This window comes from Hemitrygon akajei, chromosome 5, assembly GCF_048418815.1.
Source record: "Hemitrygon akajei chromosome 5, sHemAka1.3, whole genome shotgun sequence".
Taxonomy (NCBI): Eukaryota; Metazoa; Chordata; class Chondrichthyes; order Myliobatiformes; family Dasyatidae; genus Hemitrygon; species Hemitrygon akajei.
This window is the reverse complement of record NC_133128.1, coordinates 51,928,086-51,955,888: the sequence shown is the minus strand read 5'-3', so window position 1 is coordinate 51,955,888 and position 27,803 is coordinate 51,928,086. Positions and strand designations below refer to the sequence as shown.

The following is a 27,803-nucleotide window of genomic DNA, read 5'->3' as shown; positions in this document are numbered from 1 at the left end:
TTGGCATAGGCGACTCGAGTCTACTGATAAAGCGCTGCTTTCGCCAGTAGCGTAGTACCTCCAGAGACCAGAGGAGGTAAAATTAGACACCGAAAGCGACAGAGAAAAGAAACAGAGACATCGAGATAAGAGGTATAAAGAACGCGGAGACAGAAACGAGACAGAAGGGCGAGGGTGTCGAAAGAGAAATTAAACAGCGAAGCAAGACGGATGTGGGGGTGGACGCGAGGGCGGAGAAGAAAAGACAAAGCAAGAGAGGGAAAAGGGGAGGAGAAGGAAATAAAGGAAAGGGGTGGAGGGGGGGAAATGTCGGCGAAAAAGGATTAAAAGGACTCCGAGAAGCGAAAGTCGAAATAGCCAGAGCAGAGGGGGAAAAGTGAAGCGAAATAAACCACAACAAAAAAACAATTTCCTGTACTGGAGCCTTGACGGGGGGGGGGGGGGGGGGGGCTGGAAAGCGGGAGAGGTGGTTGGGGAGGAGTGATCACGTTACCTGCAGGAAACCCATAAACAAAAAAGTCAACTCATTGATTGTTCCAATGAATCTTGCGTAAACAAATAAAGACCCAATTACGCACCCTGCTTATCGGATGTTTACTGAACATAAAAATATAGCTCATCAGAAATTCACACCACACGAAACTACTTATCCCAGAGTACCATTAAGACCACCAAAATCGTCATCAGTTAAACTCCTCTTAACATTCACTATAAAATCTACCGTTTTATTAAAACAAGTTTTCTTGCTTACGTTGTAACGTTATTGGCCCCAAATCTGCGACTCATCGATATTTCGGACGTCAAAGGTGCGTCATTCCCCGTTTAAAACTTGTAGCTTCATTCTGAAATCGTGTTATTACAGTAACCTACAGTCTACCGAGTACTCTGCAGCACTGGCTTTTGCATGTTAACATTTTGAATGATAAAACTGACAGCAGTTTTTAAAGAACGCTTCGAATCTGAGCAAACAATCTTAAATTTAACTTCAACCTCAACTAAGTGAACTGCCGAAACCACGAAACCAGTTGCCCCAAAACTCTGTGGCGCCAGCAATAATTTTATTTCAACAGTTACATGCTTTAACTGAGCGACCTCTTAAATAATAATAGCGTTAGGGATTTCAGTGAGGAGGGCAGCTACATTTGTCTGGCAACGTACTGTTAAAATTATTCTACACGATAGATTACTAGGATATACCTAGCCAGTGGTAATGATGCTTATAGGTGTTTAGTGTTTCGTTTTTAGCAATTCCTTGCCAGTGTAAGCAGTCACCTACCCACCCACCTCCCCCTTTCGTGCGTGTACAGATTAAACTTGACTCCCCCCTCTGGTGGTAAATTATAATGTTGATACCGAGTAAAACAGGCCACATAACCAGCTCGTGATGTCGTTGGGATAGTTGTATTAACTTATTAATGTGGCAAAACAATATTTTATATTTCAAAATGGTATTTTTAGTTTGAAAATTTGAATACAATTAGTCGACCCTAGGCGAGAGATTGGTGACAACTTTTCTCAGTCCGCAGTGATTAAACGCAATACTAACATCGCCAAGAACATTGCCACGGGCATCTATAATTTCTTCAACTGAAGGTTACATCACTAGAAATCTCAATACGACCTGCATTTTGTAGTTGGATCATCTGTTTAAACGTAGGTCAGACATTATCATCTTCGATCATTGTTTTTAAGTTTCAGTTAAAACAGTGCATTGTTTATCAATGTTATTAAATTGAAGATAGAAGTCCAGGAATCATTCAACGGGGAATAGTGATTAGGGAGATTTTTGATATTTCATCTGTATTCCTCCCTCCCCAGAGGTTTTAATTTTATGCACACCGCACTGTGTGGCGCCTGGGTCTGCTAACTCATAAGTGCCGTAGGAGGGCAGAAAGTAAAAAGGCCAGTATGTCAGAAATTTCCAATGTTGCTTCAACCAGATTTTAGTAATTCTGTTAGTACTCCATACATGTCGATTATGTATACAACTATATCCTTGCTTATACGTGTTTTTTTTTAAATCTGCAATAGGCACCGAACACGGGCCTCCCTGTTAAGTAATGTGATCTCATGACACTACTTGTAAGTGGTACCAGCTGGCAAGACAGTTTTGTAAATAAACGAGCGATCTCTTCGTGTCTGCGGTATAAGCATATGTACGGATGGATGTAGTTGTGTATTTACACAAAATGAAGAATGTTTTAAGCTGTAAAAAATGTAGTCGGGACCTATTGTCATGTCATGTTTTATTATTAATCTGCCTCTTGACCTTTTCGGGAGGTCAACGGCCGGCTGCTCGGACTGTGTAAAACTTTCTCCGCAACTACTACGTCAATACATCATTTGGGGATGGAAGTGCGTTTACAGTTAACAATCCTGGGCCTGCTTTACTGGAACCTGAATTACAAATACTAACAGGTTCTTGCTGGGCAATCCCTGTTTACATTAGTGAGTTCGTGCTTGCCTATAGTTTTAAATGTCCCGTTTGAAAAGAGGATGCGTGATTGTGACATAACAGTTGAATCTATAAATGTTTGAAAGCAGAAAGAAGACATTTTGAAAGTGGAGTAGAATTACAATCTGAAGACTTCGCATACAGGTATATATGCATAGTGAACGTGCACCCCGTGCAGTAACAAACTGAGCCGGTGTGGCGCCAAATTCAAACACTGTGTAAGGAACCCCAAACTCCTTTACGCCAAAATGTATGAACTGCGATGCTGCTAAGAGAAGTCACCGTTTAATTCTATAACTGGCTCAGGAAATGCGCGCGACCACTTCTGTTGTGTATCTATAAGTACGTGGATACAACTGCTATTTCATGCGGGTAAAATCCAAATGATAATGGCTGCGTGTTTAATTTGCTACTCGAGAGGGCCCTTAGAGGAATTAAATTTGTGGGCAGCTGCATCACCATTGTCTAAACGTTTAAATTAATTGCAGGCAAGCATAAAGGTGTCAGAAGGTCTGCGAATAAGAAGGCATAAGAATCAGATTTTGACAACTGATTTGACACCACACTGAATTTACACTCCAGGAAGTCTCGCTCAGTTTTGCTCCAGTCAGGTCAGGTCACGGTTACCAATTCGCGTCAGCATTAATGGTTATACATAAACCTTGGCAGAAATGCAAAAGTTACTACGCAAATGCACCCCTATATGGCTCTGATAGTTGGTGACATTTTCAAAATGGATAGCAATGTCATAGGACCACGTAGTATAAGAATACCATTTTTATCTGTCTTCTATTACATTTATTTTTATTGTTGAACATGTAAACATTCCTACTATATTTATCCCTTGTGCGAAGTAATTTAATATAACAAGTTAAAGGATCCACAATAATAGTGGAATCAAAATAAAAAGGAGTATTTCCAGAATTAATCGACATTACAAAGTAAAACATGGAAAACAGATTTTCAAAGCCAAGAGATCAGCTACACTGCAAACTGGCTGGACGCCGATTAACTCACAGCATTAATTAACACAAAGCAAAGCTGTAATCCATTGTCAGAGGTAACATTTATGAGAGATCTTTTTTTCATTATACACACTAATTTTTAAACTGCAATTCATCACTTACAGATACATAGAGGTGAAAAAGATGCATGCATTGTTTTGAGTATTGGGAAATCTATATTGCAAATGATGAGTTATTTTATGAATGTATTATGCACTGCAGATGGAGTAATCATAATCCATATTCACAAAAGATTATATAGGTGCTCAGTTCAAGGAAGGGAGAGAAAGAGGAGAAAAAAGAGGAATCTTTTTGCCACAATCAAAATGACAGCCATCTGTCAGAATGGAAATGAAATATATTTTGCACTTTCTATATTATTTGGCAACATTAAACTTTAATCGGTCAGGTGCTGTTAAGTTTTAATTCCACGTTTCTGGCACTTAAGTATTTCAAACTTTGTGTGTGTGTGTGTGTGTGTGTGTGTGTGTGTGTGTGTGTGTGTGTGTGTGTGTGTGTGTGTGTGTGTGTGTGTGTGTGTGTGTGTGTGTGTGTGTGTGTGCGCGCGCAATTCATAGTGCTGAAATTCAACAGCATGTCTTTTATACAAAGAGAAATTTAGAAATGTTGTGTTCAAAAGTAAACAATGTGACATAGAAACAATAATTGGATTTCATACCAACCAGGGTTACTTAAAAATTTTAGTAACTAGTATTAAGGTGTTGTGTATATAATATGGAGCAGTAATGTGTGTACCTTATAAAGTAACTCCAGCAACTGATTCTAGGTCAAAGACGAGAAAATCTGCAGATGCTGGAAACCCAAGCCACTCTCCCCAACTTTTCCTATGCTGCATCAACGACTGCATTGGGGCTGCTTCCTGCACCCATGCTGAGCTTGTTGACTTCATCAACATTGCCTCCAACTTCAACTCTGCCCTCAAATTTACCTGCTCCATTTCTGACACATCCCTTCCTTTTCTCAATCTCTGGAGACAGTTTATCTACTGATATCTTTTACAAACCCACTGATTCTCACAGCTTCACTGAGAACCTACACTCCATCCACCAGAAAAAGCAGGATCTCCCGGTGGTCACCCATTTCAATTCTCCTTCACATTTCCATTCCAACATGTCAGTCCATGGCCTCCTCTACTGCTGCAATGAACTGAATTGAATTGACTTTATTTCTTACATCCTTCACATACATGAGTAAAAATCTTTATGTTACATCTCTATCAAAATGTGCAATGTGCAATCATAATAATTTATAATAAATAGAACAGTCAATGTAATATAGAGTACACTCAGATCAGCGCGAGTTCATCAGTCTGATGGCCTGATAGAAGAAGCTGTCCCAGAGCCTATTGGTCTTGTCTTTTATGCTGCGGTACCGCTTCCCGGATGGTAGCAGCTGGAATAAATTGTGGTTGGGGTGACTCGGGTCCCCAATGATGCTACAGGCCCTTTTTACACACCTGTCCCTGTAAATGTCCTGAATCACGGGAATTTCACAACTACAGATGCGCTGGGCTGTCTGCACCACTCTCTGCATAGTCGTGCGATTAAGGGAGGTACAGTTGCCATACCAGGCAGTGATGCAGCCAGTCAGGATGCTCTCTACTGTGCCCCTGGATTTGGGGGCCCATACCAAGTTTCATCAACCATCTGAGGTGAAAGAAGCGCTGTTGTGCCTGCAACCTGCTGGCGATCTGACTTCCAGCTGCACAAGGCAAGGCCAAGGCTGAGATTACTGAGCTTCTTGTCAAGCCTAGATGGATCTATGGTGTTGAATGCTGAACTGTAGAACAAGAAAGCATTCTCACATAAGCATCCATCTTCTTCAGATGTGTAAGGACGGTATGTAGAGCAGTGGCTATGGCATCATCTGTCAATCGACTGTGTCAGGAGGCAAATTGTAGGGGGTCCAGTTTGTGTGGTAGCAGGCTGCAGATGTAATCTTGAGCATTTGCTTATTATTGAGGCAAGTGCGACAGGACGCCAGTCATTCAGGCATGATACCTTGGTCTTTTTTGGTACAGGGACAGTGGTGGACATTCAGGTTGGAAGAGCACCTGTATTCCATCTGGGTAGCCTGCAACCTGATGGCATGAACATCGATTTTTTGAACTTCCAGTAACTGACACCCAACCCACCCTCCTTCACCATTCCCATTCCTGTTTCTGTCTCTCACCTCATCTCCTTACCTGCCCATTACCACCCTCTGGTGCTCCTCCCCCTTCCCTTTCTTCCATACTCTTCTACCCTCTCCTATCAGATTTCCCATTCTCCAGCCCTTTACGTCTTTCACCAACCAACTTCACAGCTCTATACTTCAGCCCCTCCCCCCTTCCCGGTTCCATTTATTACCTACCACCTTGTACTTCTTCCTGCCTTCCCTTCATCTTCTTGCTTTAAGGTCTCATCTTTGTTTCTACAGTCCTGATGAAGGGTCTTGCCCGAAACATCGACTGTTTACTCTCTTCCACTGATGCTGCCTGGCCTGCTGAATTCCTCCAGCATTTTGTGTGTGTGTGACTAATTCTTGGTGATGATATTAAGTGATATGAGTATAAATAATTTCTTTACTCCTATTCCATCACTCACATGACTTCACACAACAGGAAGAGATTATAATCACCAATGATCCCCTTGTAAATTATTCTATATATGAAACTGACTACTAAGTGTTGAAGAACTGGTTGGCATAGTCATAAATAAATGGAATTTTATGATTACTTACAATAATTTGACAATATATTAGTAAACTTAATCAGACATGAACAAATAGATTATTGGAACTGGGATATGATTAAGATAGGCAGCACAGAATTCTGGTATTTAAAATGATTTAGGATACAAGTGGAAATGAGCAGCTCAATGGCAAATGAGAGAGACACACAGGGTCTTATTCTTTTTACAGCTGCTTGTTGAAAAAGTCAAAGCATATTTTTTGTTAAGCCAGTTGTTCAGTGAATTTAACTCATCTATCTAATTTCTTTATATAGCAGCAACATAGAGATCTATATTTATTCAGTCATAAAAATGATCAGATTGGCTCAAAAACATAATGCTAACTATAGCATATCAATCCCCTATCCAGCCAGTTAGTTACTGCAAAACCTCTCTATCTATATTATGTTCTTTTTTTGATGGTGTATTTGTGAATTAGCTACATCACGTATATCAAGCAGAATGCAAAAATGCAACAACCACTGGCAAAATTTCCCACTAGTTAACTTATCTGACCACCAAGGTGAGAGTAATCAAGGATTTAGTCAAAACTTGAAAGGTCTGATTAGTTTTGTTTACAGGATCACACAGATGCTTTCCCATTTCACTTCCTGGCTTCTGTCATTTTGGTAAAGGCAGGTGAGCATGGAGGATAATATTCAGAATATTTCTGTAAAGGCTATGCTTTTACTCCAAAAACAAACTTTCCCATTTATACCCTTCAGTAGAAATCAAATGTTATGAATAGAAAGTGTTACAACCTATAAACACATGCAGATGCTGGAAATCTTGAGCAACATGCAAAACTCAGCAGGTCAGGCAGCATGAATGGAAGGGAATAAACAGTCACTAGTTCAGTCCGAGGCCCTTCATCAGGACTGGGAAGGAAGGGAAAGAAGCCAAAATACTCTCTTATTCTGGCTTTTTCTCCTTTCCCAGTTCTGGTGAAGGCTCTTGACCAGAAACATTGACTGTTTACTCTCTCCATATGTGTTGCTATCAGCTGTTTTTTTGATCTTTAATATCCATGATTGTTCGGGATGCTGCATTATGTTCAGATGGCCAGGTCACCTTATTTATGGGAAAGTCATATTCAAGAAATATACTTTACATGAGGAAACAACAACAAATCACCAATTTAAAAGTCTAATAGTATCTTTATACTAATAACATAGACAGGTATCCGGAAGTATAGCGTGTCATTCATTACTGTTAATGAGTCTATTTTTCCCTAAAGTCCGTTCACGTTAAACACAAATGGAATTAACACAATGTAAATTAAATCAAGTCACAGCACCATATTCTTAACTCACTCTTGGGACCAGGTTGCACGTCACGTTACACAAGTAACGTGAAAAAAATGTATTGCTGGGAAGCACCGTGCTTGGTTTTTAAAAAATCACTGATAGTTTAGTGATTTAAACAAAAACAATCTTTATTTTTCTAACCATGCGCGAGCTAGTCCGTGTAGATTATCTAGTAGCGGATTGCTTCCCATGTTTTTTTTCTGGCTAGACAACAGGCTGACTACGTGTGGGGAATTTGCTAGAATTTATTATAGGACAAGTTATCTTGCCGACCAACCCTGGTAATTATTACACAAGGCAACCAGTTCAGGGCTGTTTGACAGCTGAAAGCGATACATAACTTAGGGACGAGGAGTGCGCCCGGACACATCACGTGCAGCCCACTGAGAAATGACCTTGAGGGCTGGTCCGTAAACACATGTAACCTTTGTTCTAATCTGTTGGCGGGATCAAATTGCCAGTTTGGAATAAAAGGGGAAACGCTAGGAGAAATTTCACTTTCAGTGTCTGACCGATAACTCTGATGAAAATCTACACCATCGAATTGGTTAGAGGGGCTTTAGCACGAAAAAGAGACCTGGTCTTTTCTCATTTAGCAGCCTTCTCTTTTGATCTTTTCTGCGGTAAATACTTTATACATTTACTCGCAGAAATCGTTGATCCTTTCACTGTAAAATGGCGGCAATCCGCGGTTAACTAGACTTATATAAGTCCGTATTTACAATTTCAGAAGGGGGGGGGCGATTTTTCCGTTGGCCGCTAGGCGAAGTAGAAAGTTGCAGATGTGTAAAGTTGTACCGGAAGGCTTTGACAGACGGAAGGTACAGAGCAGTGTTTAAAAAAAATACTCAATTTGTCACTTGGAATTCTTGCATGCTACGCGGAACCAGAACGCGAACGTCCGGACAGCCGGACGCTGTTGAGTTCTAGCCACCGAGAAGTGAATGTAAGACAGCGAAGCTGCCATGCAGTAAACTCCGTCCGTCAACAAGAATCCGGCTGGATTCATTGTGATCAATAAACCAGGTGGACGTGGGCGTGTGGTTATTCATGGATTTGCAGATATTGCTTCTGAACATTTCATTTACCGACCAGTCCCGCACTGCTCTGCGATGGGATTAACTTTAACTACAGGACTTTCTCCATTCCGCACAGACTCCGCGCCATTTTAGAAGCAGCTCCCAGTCGCCAGACACAACGAAGCTCGGCTCCATGGGGACTGAGTTCATTTTCCGGTTGCGCTGCCCTCCCTTCACCGCAACAGTATAATCGCGATCCTCGCGCTCTCGCTGAATGTGTTGCATACTCCCTTTAAACAGGATAATCAAATTCACAATGAAAAGCTGGTTGGCTCAAAAGCGGAGATGCCAGTCAAGACCGCCTGAAAACAAAGATAAATTCGAAGGGACGTTAGGAGATATTGATCGCGGATGGTTGATTTTTGCATAATTGTGGAAGGCAGGCAACTAGCTGTATTCCCCTTTGACGACGCAACAGCTTAGTCGGCAAGATCGATTAGCGGAAATCCCTGAGGGGACCAGAGAGTAGTCTGCAGAACTCCACCAGGAGTATCCAGCGATATTCCTTTTAAAAAATTTTAAACAGCCCTTTACTTTCTTTCAGCTAATCAAGAAGAAAATATTAACACGCGGTGAACAAAATAAGCTGATTGTTCCGGGAGAATACCGAATATGAAATGCTTGATGTCAACTGGACATCAATCTACTAGATTTTGGACTTCGTTGAGACGAACTTTAAAGGGATGAACTGGAGTCACCAGAACCGTGTTTCTGCAAGAGCTGTAAACCTAGCTTGGTTTTTATTTATCTCCCGGTCCAGTAAACCTCAAAGTGACTCTTACAGAATTCCTATGAATGCTTCCCACTAGCTTTAGCCGAAATGGCAGTCGGGTTAGACTGCGAAACCGATTCTCCTTTTCCCACACCATTGGTGGAATCAGCAGCTCAGCTTTCCTGCTCAACTGGGAGAAATAACTGTCGTATGGACAGAAAATGCACTCTGGTTAAAGTTAGTGGATCGACAGACTTCCGATTCGGGTTAGCAGCCACTCGAAGTTGGCAGAAATTGGTCGGCGGAAATTGTAATGGAACTGAAAGAAACGTCGTCTTTTAGTTAGACTGACCTGAAGCAATACAACAAGATCCTAACAAAATTTACCAAGTGACTCAAAACACAGCCCCGCCCGCTTGACAAATAGTTTCAAAGCTACCAGTCATCAAATTGACATCCAGATCGTGCAGATATATAAAACTGTACCGATTGAAGGTGATAAATTTGCCCCTGCCATCTCGATAATAAAATGAGCCGTTTTCAGCAAATGCTGGAACAGCTAAAATGCGCATAAAATGATTACCCTATACTTCGGTTCTTAATTAACCAACTCCCCTCCCCCAGTCTCCTTATCGAGACAAACACAGATCCTTATTCCGACAAAAAATTAGAAAATGCTGTTAATCTACAGCAGCTCGGGCACCATCTGTGGAGAGGGGGTAGAGAGTTAACATTTCAGGTCAATGTCCCAATGAAAGGTCATAGTTTGAAGCGTTAACCATTTTGATGTCTATGCTTCCACTGGTTTCAGTTCTACTGAGAATTCCAGCATCTGCAGTACTTTATTTTTCCGTATTCTGTCTCTCTTAACTAACGGGTGGCATCAACCAACCCTTTACGTCTCTCCAGAGATGTCAGATGTTAACAGTTTGTATTTTGGTTATTTCAAGATTACCACCAGGATATTGATTTAATCAATTAACTCCCCTAACAGCTCGAAGTTTTGGCGCTGTTTCACTCAACCGACAGTGGGTTGAATGGCCTCTTTATACAATTTTACTTAACTCGGGAAGTTCTGGACTACACAAGTCCCAATGCGGGATTTTTTAAAACATAAAAGCAGTCTGGTGCCGCCCGCGTGTTCTGAGTCCATTTTGCGTTTCTCTGTTTAAAACATTGAAAATTGTGTTACGTTGCGAGAGTTAAATAGATATTTGAAACCTACGATCTGTTTCACCACTTTAACCGAGTCTGAAGAGAGGCCTTTGAAATCCTTTGGAAGAAAAGTAATTCTGCGACTTGACACCAGCACTTTAGTAACAATGCAGTGTAAATCCGGTATAAAAGTGATCAGAGGTGTGCTAAAGCTCGCAGACGTTTTTGAAACTTTCAATCGTTAATGAGTGAAAATCAGCTTCCTGGCCAACAGATCTGTAGTCCCAAACAAGCAGCATAAACTTGGTTCTGACTGACTAGAGCCAATAATACAACTATTAACACAACATACCATAAAGACAAGCCATTGCGTTCAAGTGGTCTATATGCCAATGTTTATGCTCCAAACCAACCTACCCATACTCTATGCAAGTCATCTTACCCTGCTAAAATTCTACTGCTTTCAGTCATGCTCCGTACCAGTTTCCCTTAACTGTATCAATACCATTCCCCTTAATCCCTTCAGGTGGTAGCGAGTGCCACATTCTCACCAACCTCCTGAATTATTAGGCTAGCTTGCATATACCGCAATTTCGTTGGTTTGAGCAATGACAATAAAGTTCTGTTCTATATGCTGGACTTTTGCAAGAAGTGGGAATATTTCTGGGCCTACTCTAATGAACCTCTTCTAAATGTTATAAATTCAATTAGAGCACTTTCAATCTTCCTTTTTCGCTTGAGAAGAGAACCGTCTATAAATAAATTACACTCAGTTTAACAAAAATTGTTTTACTGTAATGTGACCATATTTTTAATAGCAAAGAAAAACAAGCTGGAAGAACTCAGCGAGTCAGGCAACATTTGTGGAGGGAAATGGGCAGATATTTCGAGTTGACGTTTCAGTCCAGATGAAGGGTTTCGAGCGGATTTCGAGCACTGTCCATTTCCCTCCACAGATGCTAAATTTCTCAAGCTTCTTGTTTGTTGCTCCAGATCCTGCATCTGTAGGCTCACGTGATTCTTTTTTTAATACACCTACTGTCAAGACTACACTTAGAATTAATACGATCAAGATTGGCAGGTTAACGACTTCGTGTTTACTTTGGGTGTTTTGACAGTTCAGATTAGAGTTTACCTTCTTATTTAATAACTGGGACCGAGAAGACGACGCGCTAGTATGCTCACACATCACAACACGTCACGTTCAGCTGGGCACAGTGGAGGCGTTTGATGCGCAGTTCATATTATTTCCAGTTTATCCTTACATAATAATGGGTTTAAGAAAATAACATGAAGGTAACTTTTTGTTCTAATCTTCCCACTGGTGAGTGCAGTGAATTAATATGTCTGCCTTAGATTGTCAACATGAGCGTTATCCATTGTCTTTCGCTTTCTCTTGGAAATATTTCTTTATTTTTTGGTTGTCCAAACCAAGACACAGTAACTGCATTGTAGAAACTAAAACTGATATATTTCGACCTTTTTTAGTAACAAGGTAAATGTAGTGAGAATTTCAAGTCAGCAGATGGGAGGCGTTTTTGGAGAGACGGATAATCTGAAAGGGTTAATCAGCAACTCCACGTACTCACGTAATTTTATAAATAAAAAAAATCACGGCTTGTTTTAAACGCCACCACCGATTATCACACTGGCAACGGAGCCGTTACCTTTTTTTTAAAAAAAGACCAGCGGGAGCTGGCATTGAAGGCCGTCTCCTGGAACAGATGTCAAATTATTTCCACTCGTCTCTCTCTCTCTGGATCACCGCTGTAAAAACCAGACTACACATTCCCCCAGATGAAGACCACGAATCCGCCCAACAACAACATCATTGTTCTTATTGCTTTAGAATCTACAGTGGCAGCTGCTTTCTCTAATCACGAAATCAACCCTATATATAGAAAAGTATAATTTGCGAAAAAGCAAGCTGATTTCAAGCACAGACACAAGACTTTGAATGAACATGGCCCGTATTTCCTCGCAGAATTTTTCAATCAAACCCAACTGAACGATTAATCACATCAAATTACAGGGAATTTCTTTCAATGGGCATGATGGTATCTTTGTTAGCGAAAATATACACAACTCTGAAGTTGTAGTGTTGTCTTCAGTACATTAGTAAACCTACCACTTTTCAGAATGCGCTAGGCATCCATTCCTTTCATATTACAATGTGTAGCCTGTGCAACAGAAGGGGGGAAAAGCAAACCAACTGCGTTTATTCTCTAACTTATACCGCATGAGCTTGCCGTCAAAATGTAGAACACCGTCCACACCAATGATAGAATATCTCTTGGGCATGAATATTAAACCAAAGGAGTACTGGCATAAGTATAATTCCATTGTTAGAAATTTATTCTCGGTTGTGTAGGGTTACTTTTATTTTAATAATAGCCATCCATTTAAGGGCTTGGTGCGAGACGTTTAAAATCTGGTTCCTAAATCTTCTCCGCCTGGCTGCAAATCACAAAACACGAACTCGTTCACATCTAGGCCGAGCGTGATGATGGTATATGTAAGAATGTGCCCGAACTGGCTTCAGAAATCTACTACATCCAATGCATTGAGACTGCGTCACCAAGGGCCTCTTCTTTTACAAGAGCATCCTAATTATTTCAAATCAGTGTTACAAATCTACTTGCGGACGACCAATAAACTACGCACTCATTTTACCCGTCTTCTGGCGCCTGTAACACCTGTGTAATTAAAACTGAAAATGTTCATTCGGCCTCACGTGATTCACACGTCCTCCTTTGTAAACTCATTTTAATCTTCCACTTTTCATAACACATCTGTTTAAAATGTGTCGTTAGGCAACAAGAAAATCCTCAGTTGTCACAGTGTCTGTTTTACGTTCCTGCTATTTTTTTCACGATTGGTGTTCCAATTGGTGTTCAAAGAGCAAATAAATAATTTATTCCCTGCACGTTTTGAGTGCTTTGTGTAAATAATTTGAATTGCATTTTAACAAAAAGGTGCATTGCAATAATCAGGGTTTATATGGGCTCACTCATCTCAACCCAATGTATTACCAAACTAGTGATCACCGTACGCGTGGATACTGGCTATTGCACTCAAATAGCTGTAACTTTAAAAAACTAACATATTTATATTTGTGATAGGTAATACAATTGTCTCATGCTACTCAAAAATTAAGGATACCGTTAGCGAGTTCGCCGTCTGGACTTAATTCTATCTATCCGATAAAGTTAAGCCGCTGCGCGCGCACACACACACAACCACACACGAACGTCGAGTATATATGTCAAAGAATAACATGGCACGTTTCATAAACGATAACGGTATTATGTGGTTCCTAAAATGTGCTATCTCAGTCAATCACCGCAAGAACAACTCGATATTCACAGCGGAGGCACAGGCAGCCAGTATCCTCCAAAGAGCTCAGCGATCCGTGCCTTCTCGTCCCTTTTTCACAAAGGTTTTTTTTAAACGGCTCGCGATCTCAGGTTTCAGGGCTGGTCTCCCAGGGGAGGCAGGAGCGGAGTGCGCTTCAATCAAACCCTGACTTCTCCTCTGGGAGCCGAGCCTGAAATCTGATCTCGCCCACTTACTGCCTGCCTCATTCCATGCGCTTTCTTTGGGCGTAATAACCTTTTAGTTTATTGTAAACACAGTTGGGAGGGATGCTCGATCTTTTAACAGGATGTGTTGATTGTGAAATTGGTGTCTGGTGCATTTATTGCGCTTGCCCGCCGATATAAAGAGGCAACATGCAAAGCCGGCGCAAGTAAATATATAATCATACAGTCTCATGATTAAATGGCTCCATGCATTCAGAAGGCCCCGTAAGAGGCCACATAGGCGATGTGCTGCTGATTCGAAGGCAACGCAGACGTTCCATGCAAAAGTGAGAACAGATTCTGGATGTGTAATCGTAAAAATTTAAAGAAGTTGCGCAAAGAGCTTAGCCATTCCACTCTCCTGAATAGAATGAATAATTTCAGCAAATGGTCAAAATGTGCGTTATTTTCGCAGAACTCAGCTGCATCAATATCCAAGGTGGAAGAAAATTTGAACCCTACGTAATCAACTAGAGCATTTTGAGCGTAGTAAGGAATTAGTATGCTCACAAAAGCCTTTCCAGGCAGTGATGTTTATCATAAACACAAGAGATTCTACAGATGCTGGAAATCCACAGCAACAAACACAAAATGCTGGAGGAACACAACAACAGGCCAGGTAGCATCGATGGAAATGAAAGACCCTTCTTTAGGACTGGAAAGGAAGAGGGAAAGACACCAGAATTTAAAAAAAAAACGTGGGGGGGGGAGGGGAAGGATGACTGGCTATAAGATAAGGCAAGTCTGGGTGAATACATTGTGGAAGAGTCTGTGGGCAGCAGAGATCCTAGAGGGGGAACAGTGAGAGAGGGAATTTCATCTTTTTAATATAATAACCAGGAAGGAAAGAAATTGCATTTCACATTTCCACATATCTTCTCAAACTAGAATCAGAAACTATTAATCTGGCATATATATTGGACAAGTCCAAGTTAATCAAGCCATGATCCAGAATCAGAAATTTTCGAATAATAACAAGTTCGCAATGAAGAATAGGAAAATTTATATCGCATTTAAAAGTGAAGAAATTGCTTTCATTTGAAAAAATATCATAACCTATGCCACATGACCATAAATTAAGTGGATACACATGAAACTTCAATAATGTACTTTGCAATTGATGTTAAATTCAGTGGATGTGCATCACTAATATTTGCAATTACTCAATCTATTTAGCACTAAAAAGTAAATGAAACAAATGAAACATGGATCTATATTCAGATTCTCTGTTGCCTTTGTGTCTTGAGGCCTCCAATAAATTTAATCTGCTTTCAAATTCAACAAGACTACAATTGAACAATTTTGTATCTGCTGGCAACACGTGCCCATACATGAGAAAGTGCTGCTGTGCAAATATCTGTCCCAAAGTTAACATCTGAGAACAACCACCTGCATTTTAAACTTCCCATAATTTGCTACAGTCAAGATTGCAAGGCAAGTATTAGACTGAAACATTTTAATTCATATCCAATGTTTCTATAAATAGAACAATATTTAATTAAATGTACATCTTCTAGAGGAATAATAAGGATTACAATAATTAAATTCACAATCGTCTGCTGTTGACAGGTTGCAGAATCCACAAAAAGTGCCATATAACTCCAAAGGGCAAATGTGCAAGTCAGCAAGTAATTAGGATATCTAGTAATTTTTTTTATTGAATGTAAAAGGATGGAGATTATGATTTCGGGGGATTGAGAAGACATCTAGAATAGTGTACAGTATTGGTCTTATTAAAAGACGGATGTAACAAGGCTGGAAGTACTTCAAAGAACATTTACTAAACCAGCATCTTGAATGAACGGTTTGCCATGTGAGGCAAGGTAGACTCACAGGGTCATAAAGCACTACAGCCAAAAAGAAAACAGCCCCTTCTGCCTATCTAGTCCGTGCCAAACTGTTACTGTACCTAGCTCCATCAATCCGCAACTGAACCATAGCCCTCCATGCCACTCCCATACATGCACATTCCAAACTTCTCTTAAATGTTGTAATCAAACCCACATCCACCACTTCTGCTAGCTGATCATTCCACACTCACAACACCCTCTGAATGAGGAAGTTCCTCCTCAAGTTCCCTTAAATATTTCAACTTTCATCCTTAACTTATGACTTCCAGTTCTAGTCTCACCCTTCCTCAGTGGAAAAAGCCTGCTTGCCTATCTACGCCCATCATAATTGTGTATACCTCTATCAAATCTCCTCTCATGCTCCAGGGAATAAAGTCCTAATCTACTACATCTTCAATCTTATTGATACCTTTGTTGTTGGTAGGTGACCATAATTGCACAATACTCTAGAATTGGCCTAATCAATGTCTTGTACAACTTCAACAGAACATCCCAACTCCTGTATTCAATATTTTTATTTATAAAGGCCAATGTACTAAAAGTTCTCTTTATGGCCCGATCTGCCTGTGACACAACTTTCAAGTAATTATGGATCTGTATTCCCTGATCCCTCTGTTCTATCAGGCTTCCTAGTGCTCTACCATTCACCGTGCAAATCCCACCCTAGTTTGTCTTCCCAAAATGCAGCACCTTACACTTGTCTGGATTAAATTCCATCTGCCATTTCTCAGCTTATTTTTCCAGCTGGTCCAGATTCTGCTGCAAGGTCTGATATCCTTCCTCACTGTCCATTATACTTCAGTATTGGTACCATCTGCAAATTTGCTGATCCAGTTTGCCACATTATCATCCAAATAATTAATGTAGATGACAAACAACAACAAACCCAGCACCAATCCCTGTGGCACACTATTAGTCACAGGCTTCCTGTCACTGAGACAACCATCTACTGGCTTCTCCCACTAAACCAATGCTGAATCCAATTTACCACTTCATCCTGAATACCCAGCAAATGAACCTTGTGGACCAGTATCCTATGCAAGACTTTTTCAAAGGCCTTGCTAAAGTCTGTGTAGGCAAATTCCAGTGTATTTCCTTTATCAATGTTCTGGTAACCTCAGTAAGATTGCTTAGACACTACCTACCATGCACAAAACAATGTTGACTATCCTTATTCAGGTCTATTCAAATACTTATATATCCTATGTAGTGGAATGGTAGAGCGTGCTAGTCTTGTTTTTGCAGTAATTTAGGAGACAAGTCTTGCTTGAACTGTATTATATCATGAAGTGTGAAAGTGGAGAGGATGTTTCCTCTTATGGAATAATTTTGTGCTAGGAGTCAGGGTTTAAAAATAAGATAACACCCATCTAAGTCACAGAAACAGGACTTCCAGCCCACTGACCATCAAACACCTACTTACACCAATCATACACTGCTCCAATTTAATTCTCCCTAAATTTGCATTAACTAACACCCTCCTCCACATACATACAAAATTCTACCACTTCCCCAAATGCTAAAAGAAATTTACAGTTTTAAGTTGATTTACCAGCCGATACAGCATTAGGATGTGGAAGGAAACATGAACATCCATAGGAAACCAACATGTTAATGGGGAAAATGCTATAACTCCACAAAGGCAGTACCAATTCTGCTTGCTGTGCCACTAACTCTGTTAACTGCCACTCAAGATGGAGATTATGCAATTTATTTTTCTCTGTCAGAGAGTCCAGAATCTTTTGGAAACTACTTCCTCAAAGGGTGGTGAGAACAGAATTCTCACACTTTTAAGACAGGCATGGATACAGTAGATTCTTGATACGCATTGGGGTAAAAATATACCATGAGTAGATGGGACTGTTGAGATGTAGGTACTACAATATCACTCCTGATCTTATTAAGTGGCAAAGCAGACTTATTAGAGGCCTTTTCCTGTTTCAAATTTGTACATATTATGGGGCTGGATTCATAATTAAAACTTGTTTTAAAAAATGCACAGCTTGAAACATTGTCACAACTTGCCACATAGCCTTTATTTTATGTTGGTTTTACATTTTACTGTTTTAAGTGATTGCAATAAGATTTCTCCACTTCTAACCATCCCGAATGTTGCAGTACTGTGCCAGTTGGATACGAGCTACTAGCACCACCGAGAGTGCATCAACTGATATAGACAGTGTATTCTTTTGCATTTCATTCAGAGCATCCAAAAAATACATACAATTATTTCAGTCTTAATGCTCACTTGAGAGATGTTCTAAAACCTGCTCGTAATTACCAACAATGCAGTTTATAAAGAACAATGCAAAGACAGCTACAAATGGACAAGACAGAACATCCAGACCAATAAGTCTTTACATTCTTTTATTGTCAAAGCATAGTCAGGAAGCTTCTGTCCAGCATCCCAGTTTGTTTCAAAGGTAGGAACCTTCACACATAAACATAAGAAAGGCTACTGCATGTAAAACAACAAAGTAATGCTCACTGTAGATCAAGACACCCATTGTACACAACCTTATTTGTTAAACCTGATTTGAAATACTTGTTCATGTTAAAATACATAAGAAAGAACATTTGTAGGGGCTAAACTTCTTAAAAATTTGATAGACCACCAAGCGTTAAGGGGCAGCTCAGTAAGCATCAATAAGATTCACAATTCAATGCAACTAAATTATAAGAGTAAAAATCAAGAAAAATTATTGCAGCTATAAAAAAAATCTTGTTTAAAACAAAAAAAGTCTACAAATACTCAGTCAAGCAAGGTTTGTAGAAAGAGAAATTAAACTAGCATTACAGGTCTCTGACCTTTTGACTTGAAACATTAACTCTCTCCTTCTACAGATGCTGCCTGATCCACTAAGTATTTCCAGCATTTTCTGTCAGCTCTTAAAAGTACACACAGAAAACTAGAAAAATAACTATGGACTTTAAGTTGAAACTACAGAATCTATTTTATATAGTCTAATTTTTATTTGGCACCAAATTCAGCTAGCAGTCTATTGTATCAGTTACATCCAACCATTGTGTGTTATCACATCAGCTGTTCCACATTAAGTATTCCTGACAACTGTTCTGATTAATAGTACTTTACACAAACCCTTATGCCATGGATATTAGCCAATAGTATTTGAAGTGAAGTTACATCATATAATAGCATAATTGATAAATACTGCTTATATTAGATGAATAAGGAAAAAGTGATTATACACTTTGCATTCAATTAAGTTTAAGCACCGAGTTCGATTCATGAATAGAACACAACATGGCTAAAACATTACAGTTTAAAAAAATCAGAGGAAAAATTAATTTACTACTCAACTCATCTTAATTTGCTTTAAAATTCAATGTCTAAGATTAAAATCTCAAACACTGAACAATGTGTTATGAAACTGACCATGCAAGCTTTTAAAAAGGCAATGGATTGTTTCTATTCTCTGAACAGAGTTAAATTTCAGTACATAATGTCTGACTGTATCAAGTAGAGGAACATCATTTACTTTAAGTGAACAGAACTTAGTGTTAAACATTCATTTTCATTCCTCCAGTTACTATTAATTAAATGCAATAAATCCTCATTGTGCTGCATTTGCCAAGTTAAAATTAGACTAAGAACTGACCCTTGTAAACCTCCAGTATTTCAGTAAGTGACAATTCTCTTATGTGTACCATGTTAACCCATTCATTACACAGAACTTCATCACTGATTATGCCTGTCTGTGGACCTTGTGTGATAAAACAGATTCAGTAATCTATGCAACATATGTTTAAAGTAATATTTTCTCATTAATGTTTTAAACACAACAAAAAGATGCATTGTTTCCCTTTCTGAATCTAACTATGCATATTTGTTCTAGATTTCAACTGTAATTCTCATTTTGAATTGACCACAATAGATGTCTATCAATGTACTTCTATATCTTCTCAAGTACTGGAACATCAATGGCATTAGGGTTCTGATCTCACCTTGAATTAGAAACACTAACCTAAAATTGACAGCACAAAGTTTATACAGGTGATTCTGGCAAATTGGCCCATGGGTTAATGAAGGCAGCAGTTTATTTTGGCCAATTCTTAAAGAACAATAATTAATTGAGAAAAGAGTTGGGATTCCCTTCATTTATTTGAGACACTATGCCACTTAAATGTCCAACAGTTTTTAACTACTGTCAGTCACACGCACTTGTGTAACTGTTAGACACTAAATAATGCTTACAGATAAGTTTTTAAACAGCATCAGTTGCTTGTGTTTGTGTTCAAAAAGCAGTGAGAACTCAGAACTGTTATGCTCCTGCAGTTTCAATCCTTCAGGTTTTTGGAGATGCCAGAAATGGCCAAGAGTGAAAATTAATCGAGTTCATACTTCAACAAGTTATGAATTATGAAGAATTTGAAGGTATTGACAATCATCTTGAATGTTACAATGAAAATTAAGATTTGGAGGATGCAATAATGAAAAGCATTGTATGAAAGTACATTATCTACACTAGGTATCTGCATTGATTTTGTTAATTTACATTCAATGAAAAGAAGACAGTGTACACTGGCTCATTTCCTCCGTTGTTTGCCTTTCCTCATCCTTTTTTAAACGATTTCTATGAAACTTCAGCAAATTAGGGCAGCCGCTAAATGGGCCAAATGCACTAGACCCCACGTGTCCCAATAAACAGGAATCAACTGTATAACAAGATGTTCAAGTGTTTAATAGAAAGCCCAAACTACATCACAGAAAGCCCAAACTACATCACACATCCGCTTTGTGTAAATATGCAAAATAGATAACAATGGCTGAAAACGATCGCAATTTTTTAAAGTCCAATTTAAATTTTGATACCAGAGCCTCATTAGCATTTATTTGTGTTTGTTATATTTTTGCCGTCGCTATGCAATAACAACTGCAAGAGTTCTCTTGTAGCTCTGAATGGTGAACCGAATCATTTTTTTTTTCAGGGGCGATATTACAAAGTAAACATCCAGCCAAAGATATTTTGATAGTACGTATTTTCTCACGCCCTACTTTACGCAAAGATAGCTTGAATTACGACACCGTGGACATTGCCCTAATTCCGGGGTTTCCAACTATTTTTAGGTCATGGACCCCTACCATTAACCGAGGGGGTCCGTGAACCCCGGCCCTAAACTGAATAATTTTAAAGAGAACATGGGCATAGATGTGCAAATTGAAAAATACACAAATGTAGCGTAACTCTATAACCTAAGGACGCCAACTTCTCCAGAGTGACTTTTTCGTGATTTCCAGCCGACTGACTAAAATCATTGGCTATGCTCAATGGTAACTCAGTTTGTTGACTTTTCTCATAAGCAGGTTTACGTTTGTTGACGTGAGAATGGAATAATTAAATTCAAGAACAAATGTTTCCCAGTAATTATGCTGTATCACATTCAGTGAACAAACAGATATTTCAGGTTTCTATCATTGATTAGAGTGATGCACGTTGTATGGGATTAAACTGATGACATTGTTCTGGTTGAATTGTAGAAGCAAATGGTTTTACTCAAGAATTTACCCATTTATGTCCAAAAGGGACTTTTTTTTTTACCTGACTACTTTCTGGTTGCTCTCCGTGACGATACACCTTTTAATTCCAACCTTCACAAATGCTTATTTTCTACTCAGTTCCGATTGGGGTCTCTGGCCAGTTGGTGTTATACGTTGTCATAATATATTCAACATGCATCAACAGTGCGCGTAAATAATGCTTCTATGCAAGTTGTCTATTTTAAAATAGCTAATGATGTTGCCGATTTGAAACATAGCTGACGCCACTGGAATTTACTCGAGGATCAAATTGTTCGGCACAGAATGCAACTTGGGTGGATCCTGGTTGCACATTACTTCAAAAATATTCATATGGTTTTGTCAAAAGTATAACTAAAATCATAGCGATTACTACGTGATAAAAGTCCTAACCAAACATCAAATTCCCCCAAAAAAATGCCTACAAGTATTCAGCTAAGGAAACCTGCTAATAATGCAAACAAGAGTTCAGGTGAGATTTAGGCAACGAGAGTTAAATGGAGGCGGAAATCCTTTTGAATGGAGATCGGTAGCACTGAGGTGTTTCCACTTTACGTCTAACAGCGTGGTAGGACTCTACTTAATTGCTGCTGACCAGGGCGCCCATATAGACTAACAAGAAAAGTTTTATGACCTCAGTGTTAAATAAAATTTACAAAACCATTTAGTCGAAAATACTGGAAGTTCTAACATTTATAAATAAACATTTATGATTAATTTCCGGATTTAAACAGGTAGAGTAGGCTTAATGGGCTTGTAGAGTAATAATAAGTTCGTCCTTTCACCAAAAAAAATATTCCAATCATGCAAATGCACAAACCTTCTTCACAAAAGTCAGTGAGCAGACAAAAGGCAGTACTGTCGGCACTTCTACCTCAATCAACTCTTCTTTCGTTGGCTTTATTCATTTCAGCAATACAAAAAGTTCAAGAAAAGGCTGAATTATGTAAAAAAAACCCTATTAGACATTCAGCAATTGTATAAAAGTATTCTGAGAAATGCACGTGTTCGTACACTTAAAATTCAAGTACATATCATGGTGATAATCTGGTGATAAACGAGAGAGTGTGAATATACATATATATGCGCAAACGCATACTCACTACACCCACAGCATGACATTCTCAACGAAACTTTCAATCCCTGATCACTTCGCTCAGAGGTCTGCGGTATGTTTGAAAAACAAGACGCATCTCGGAGTCCGGTTTACTTCCCCTCATCTTTTTTTTCCCCTGCGATTATCCCCGAGCTTGCAGGGAGCCGACCACTGTTGTCTAGACCGATCGATCATTTAGACAGAGACGTACAATACGGCCAAACCCTTCAATCAGGCAGAACTGGCAGTTACCACACGGGTACATGTCACCTTCCAGGTAACCAGCTAGCAACAGCACCTTCAACACTAGATCTCGCTCTAACATTTCTTCCAGACTGTTCAAATGACAATAAGCACGCAGAAAAGAAAACGATGTACTGTTTATGCATTAATATTCTACAACACACACACACTTGATAACGTTAAAGGTGTTTTCGCAATAACCTGCTTGATCAACATAAATCATTACTGTGCACCATAAGATCCTTCACTGGCTCTCATCTCTTTTCGGTAGTCCAGTAACGTAAGCTGCAGCTTATTGGCAAAATATGCATAAATATGGAGCAGCTTCTCTATTTTAAATGATGCCACCGCCCCTTTTTTAAAAAACTTAATTTTCTACTAGTGAAGTATACAGAATTACCGTTTCCGTTATTTTTGTTTACCCGTGTTAATTATGGAATAAAGATAAAAAAAGATGCGTTTTAAAAGCATTTGGTTTACCACTCGAGCGGAATTCAGGTTTATCATAGCCATCGTTGTGTTGGGGGAGGGGGTCGTTTTGCACGGTTGGGCTTTGCACGAACATCCTTAGTGGTGGAAGACATCCGTGTTCCTTTGTACAACAGATGCAGATCGAAACAGTATTTGCAAAAGCTCGAGTTCCTCTACGGACAATGGCGAGTGTTTTACAATGAGCCTTTGCATTTTAAAAAAAGATTTAAAAATTATGTTTGCAGGTTTACAAATCTTAACGGCTGGTTATAATAGGCCGCTCAATGTCTTTGGTGGAGCCGAATGGATCAGATTGCGAACGGAATCCTGAAGTTGAGAACAGACCCACAATGATCGCGCTTTGCTAATCCGAGTCTTGAAACTTATCCTGAATATTCACTAGATATGCGTATTCAAGTTAACGTATCAAAAGCAGGCGTGTTTTAATTAGGAAATCTACTTTACTGAAACTGAGAAACTAATTGAAGACTGAACAATTTGGAAAAAAATGTTTTCGCCCAGACAGTCTCCGCTTTCCGACAGTCATCGGCGCGGTCCCGCAGCGATTTTAGCGATTAGAAAAACCCCGTCCATATCTACTCCGTTCACATAATCCCTTCTTACCTGGTTACAATCTCTCCACGTAATATAACTAGACCAGTACTCCGACGCCGACCTCCTGTTATTTTTTGCTGCATCCACGTGCCTTTATATTTTCTAATAGCCAAGAAAGACTTCTCTCATTTGCGCATATGAAATGTGAGAGAAGCACGCTTATCACCCCACAAGTCCGGATATCCACCAAAGGAGAAAAGAAAATCCGCTCTTAAGAGAGGGAAAAAAACATCAACGGAAAGGCCTTTTTCGCAGCTCTTAGCCGACCTCTGTGACTGCAGCTGAACGGTACGTTGAGCGCCACGGCTGCTCGCTCCAGTTAGTCAGCCAAGGTTTCAGTGTAAATGTTCACTGTACAGGTGGAGATCGGCTGTGATCCTCTGGCACGGAACTCTTCGCAGCGCCATGTTGCCTTCTCACCAGATACACAGCAGCCAAACGATCCAGTCTATCGGTTGACGCTCACTCCATCGCCCCACATCCCTAACTTGTCGAACCTCGGGCTGCTGGTTTCTGGGGGAGGGGTGGGGGCGGCAGTATTGAAGTGAAGAGCCCTCTGGCAGATCACTGGCGCAGACGTGGTTCAGCGTCCACAGTGTTAGTCGATTTTTTTTGAATTTCCGATCCAGCCCGAGCGTGCAGCTCCGCTCCGGGACTGAAAAAAAACCCTCTTTACCCATAAGGCTAGTCGTTAACTTCAATTACCATAAACATCAACCTCCTGCTCGTAACCTCAATACCAAAAGCTCTCACGCACCAGCAACATCGCAAATACAAACCAACACAGCCAGCATACCACACACAACGCTTTTAATTATAATATATTTTATGTACGGATACATTGCGAAACAACTCACGCTTGTATCATGATAGCGCAAGCTTCAATCACGCGAGAAATAAATGGCAATGCTGTTAAAAGTTTCTGTCCACCGTATCGTTCATTTCTTGACTATGGACTGTAGAAACCATACTAACATTTGGACGTACAATATCATAGATTCCCAAACTCGCAAATAGTTAGTGGTGGTCTTTAATTTTTAAAAATGCCATTTACATTTATTGGTGGCTATTAACAATACAAGTGCCACCTGTACTGACAAGAAATTTAATGTTGATTTTTAACATCACCTGTTATGTCTACGTACTTGTGTACGGTTCATGTATTTCATCTGTACATATAAAGTTGTGATCGAAACTTGAAAGTCATAAACCAGTTCTATTCTTAATTTGACTTTAAAACGGAGATTGTCTGCAAATCATGCCAATTAAGAAAAGACGTTGTGTTTTTATTCCATTAATTGAAGTTCAGTCATACTGTACTTAAATTGTTAACAGACTGAAGCGGAGATGTGCTTCACTCGTGCTCGTTCGTTTGATCGTTGTAAATGGGTACACAGTGCAAGTAAAACTGTATGCTTTACTGAACGAGCCACTCCATTGTTTTCACTTGAAATTTTACAGTATTGTGCAAAATACATATGACCTATGTACTTCAACACTTCTTCAGTATAGAAACTAAGCGTTATAGGTAGGAACGACTAAAAGTATAAGAATAACGCCAATGCTCATAATGATTCGATTGTTTCTGCAAACTCTTCTTTTTGCCCATCCCTCGGAAGTTGACCAGAAGGTCAGGACGCTTTGCGCACGACTCGCGCGGGAGCGGGAAATCTTCCATAAAGCGCTCAGACACTCCCATTCACGCACTCGGGACACCTACATAAAAATGTGGCATGTATATCCACGCTGGCACGTAACCACAGGGCTCCTTGCAGCGAGTTGTATACTCATTTCTTCCCACGTACTCCCGCGGCCACACACTCTCGAGCTGTCATACCTAGACTCGCTGGTACATGGCCTCTTTTACAATCTGTCGCTCAAACATGCACTTCTCTCGCCCAGTCAGTTCTGCACACAGCCGTACAGATAATTGCTCGGTCCCTGGCACTACCTTACTCCAGAAATATCATCCATGGTCCTAAAACAAAGATTCTTTCGTCTACAAACATTATCCCCGCTCTATGGTGGTCTCACATTTCCCAAATTGCACACGAATTACGCCTTGAGTAACACGTATTTTCCTCCTTCACGCGTCGATGGATCATATCCTCAGTCTCTCTCTCCTTCTCTCGCACATACACGTCCCTGTTTCCCTCACTTTCCCAGTAACGCACAGATAATCGCAGTCACCCACGCGGCTCCTTTCAACCTTGCACCGCTCACTCATTTGCACACATTCACCCGAGCTTCCTTCCACACATTCTCGCAGTTTCATACATTCGCACTCTTTCTACACACAGTCCAACAACCTCTCTTGCAAACCACACTAACTCGCATTCTCTTCATTACACATTACTCCCCCGCAATTGCATTCAGTCACGTATAATCAGCCACACGCGCTCGTGCACTCGGATCTCCGTTTTAACAGTTCGCAGCAGCTGCTTCACGGGCTGCGTTGCGTTCGCAGAATCAGTTCGTGTTTCTCTGAACCAGAGCGGAAACAGGGCTCTCTGTGGCTGATTGGGCTTATATTAAGGATCGTCTTCGACGACACCCCAAGGAAGCCCAATTGTTAATTCTCTTCGCAGTTTGCTCTTCTCACTACTTTCTCAAAGATCATCTTCCTATTTCAGTAGGAAGCAACAAAAGAACCTTGTTTAAAATGAGAATAGTTTCAGAATGGAGCGTTGTATTTTATAACAATTGTATAATAATTCTGAAAGAATCTGGATGAACGTTTGAACACACGATGCAGTTATGGCAAGAGTTAGAGGTCTTAAAGATTAGCGTCCAGTTTCCTTTAGATAATTGAGTACTAGGCTTTGTTTAAAATACGCGAGTTACAAATGACACACGAATAATCTTTTCATTCTCTATATCCGATTAAAAATGAACCACATTAAGGATCAAACTTTCTCTTTGAGCCATCGATTCTAACACAAAATGAAGGATTAGATTCCTAATATCAAGAATATGCAAGGCAAGGGAGGGGGTGAGGGAACGTTTAACGACCCCTCCCCCTTAGGGGAGAGGTTGTTACCACTAAAAAGATTAGATCTGGACGTTTGTGTTCACCGCATTGTTTAATGTAACAATCATGCCCCAGTTGGAGGTGTGCTTTCACACCAATTTGTGTCAGCGTGTTGCGACTGCGCGGCGCTTTACTTTTCTCGAGTCCTCCGAGGTGTGTACACTTTGGCCTCTTAAAAATCACTCGCAGCCTCCAGCTGCCAACCTACTCGAATATGTAAGCACGTTTACAGTGGCAAAATTTCCACCGGTGTTATCAAAATCCTTTTAGTTTTGCCTCGATTCCAAGCAGAAACAGGAGTAGGGTTATGGCAGTTCACTTTAGAAAACACATCTGCTCGAATCTGTTTCACATCCTAATTCAGGGAACCGCGACCTTGTCTCGGAATGAGCAGCCGATACAATTATAACTAACGTCAGCTGATTTCTGTAATTCCCCCAAAGGAAACGTCTGTTTAAGAGGCAACAACCGTAGTTTGCTGATTTGTTATCTGTTGTTACAGAAGTGTTATCAATTACGATTGTTTCCACATTCTTTGTTCCATATTTTACTTTTCAGTTAAAATAAAGCAATTAATTTTGTGTTTATTTATTTTTAATGCGACCAGTATATACATTCATCGTAAATTGTGAGATATGTGTAATCTCATATACGTTTCATATTTTTAAATATTCAAGGGGATTAAATCCGTCTTTTTCATTGATTCCAATTGACGATTACGAGGGTCCCGGTCCCGGCGCGAAGTGCGCCACCTGTCTCGCTGACAATGTTGCGCTCCACCACAAAACCAGTACAGCGATTTCACAAGACAAAGATGGCGAAAGCTCCCATCCCCCACTATTTAGAGCCACTTCCTCGACCCGACCGCTTCACCGTAATATGTACAGCGCCAATCTCAAGCTTCGTACCCAGACCAAACGCCTCGAAACAGAC

At 40.0% G+C, this 27,803-nt stretch overlaps 1 protein-coding gene across 7 annotated transcripts in view; it reads right to left on the bottom strand.

Annotated features, from left to right (window-relative positions):
• The window catches only part of bcor (BCL6 corepressor), a 283,650-nt gene that overhangs the window by 78,785 nt on the left and 177,062 nt on the right, over positions 1-27,803 (bottom strand). Inside the window, exon 1 of one of the 7 annotated variants that reach the window (XM_073045544.1) lies at positions 23,849-24,494. The exons of the other annotated variants lie outside the window; for them this stretch is intronic. The gene's annotated coding sequence lies outside the window, so the exon portion shown is untranslated. Of the gene's footprint in view, positions 1-23,848; positions 24,495-27,803 lie in introns of those variants that run through there. 7 annotated transcript variants of the gene reach the window in all.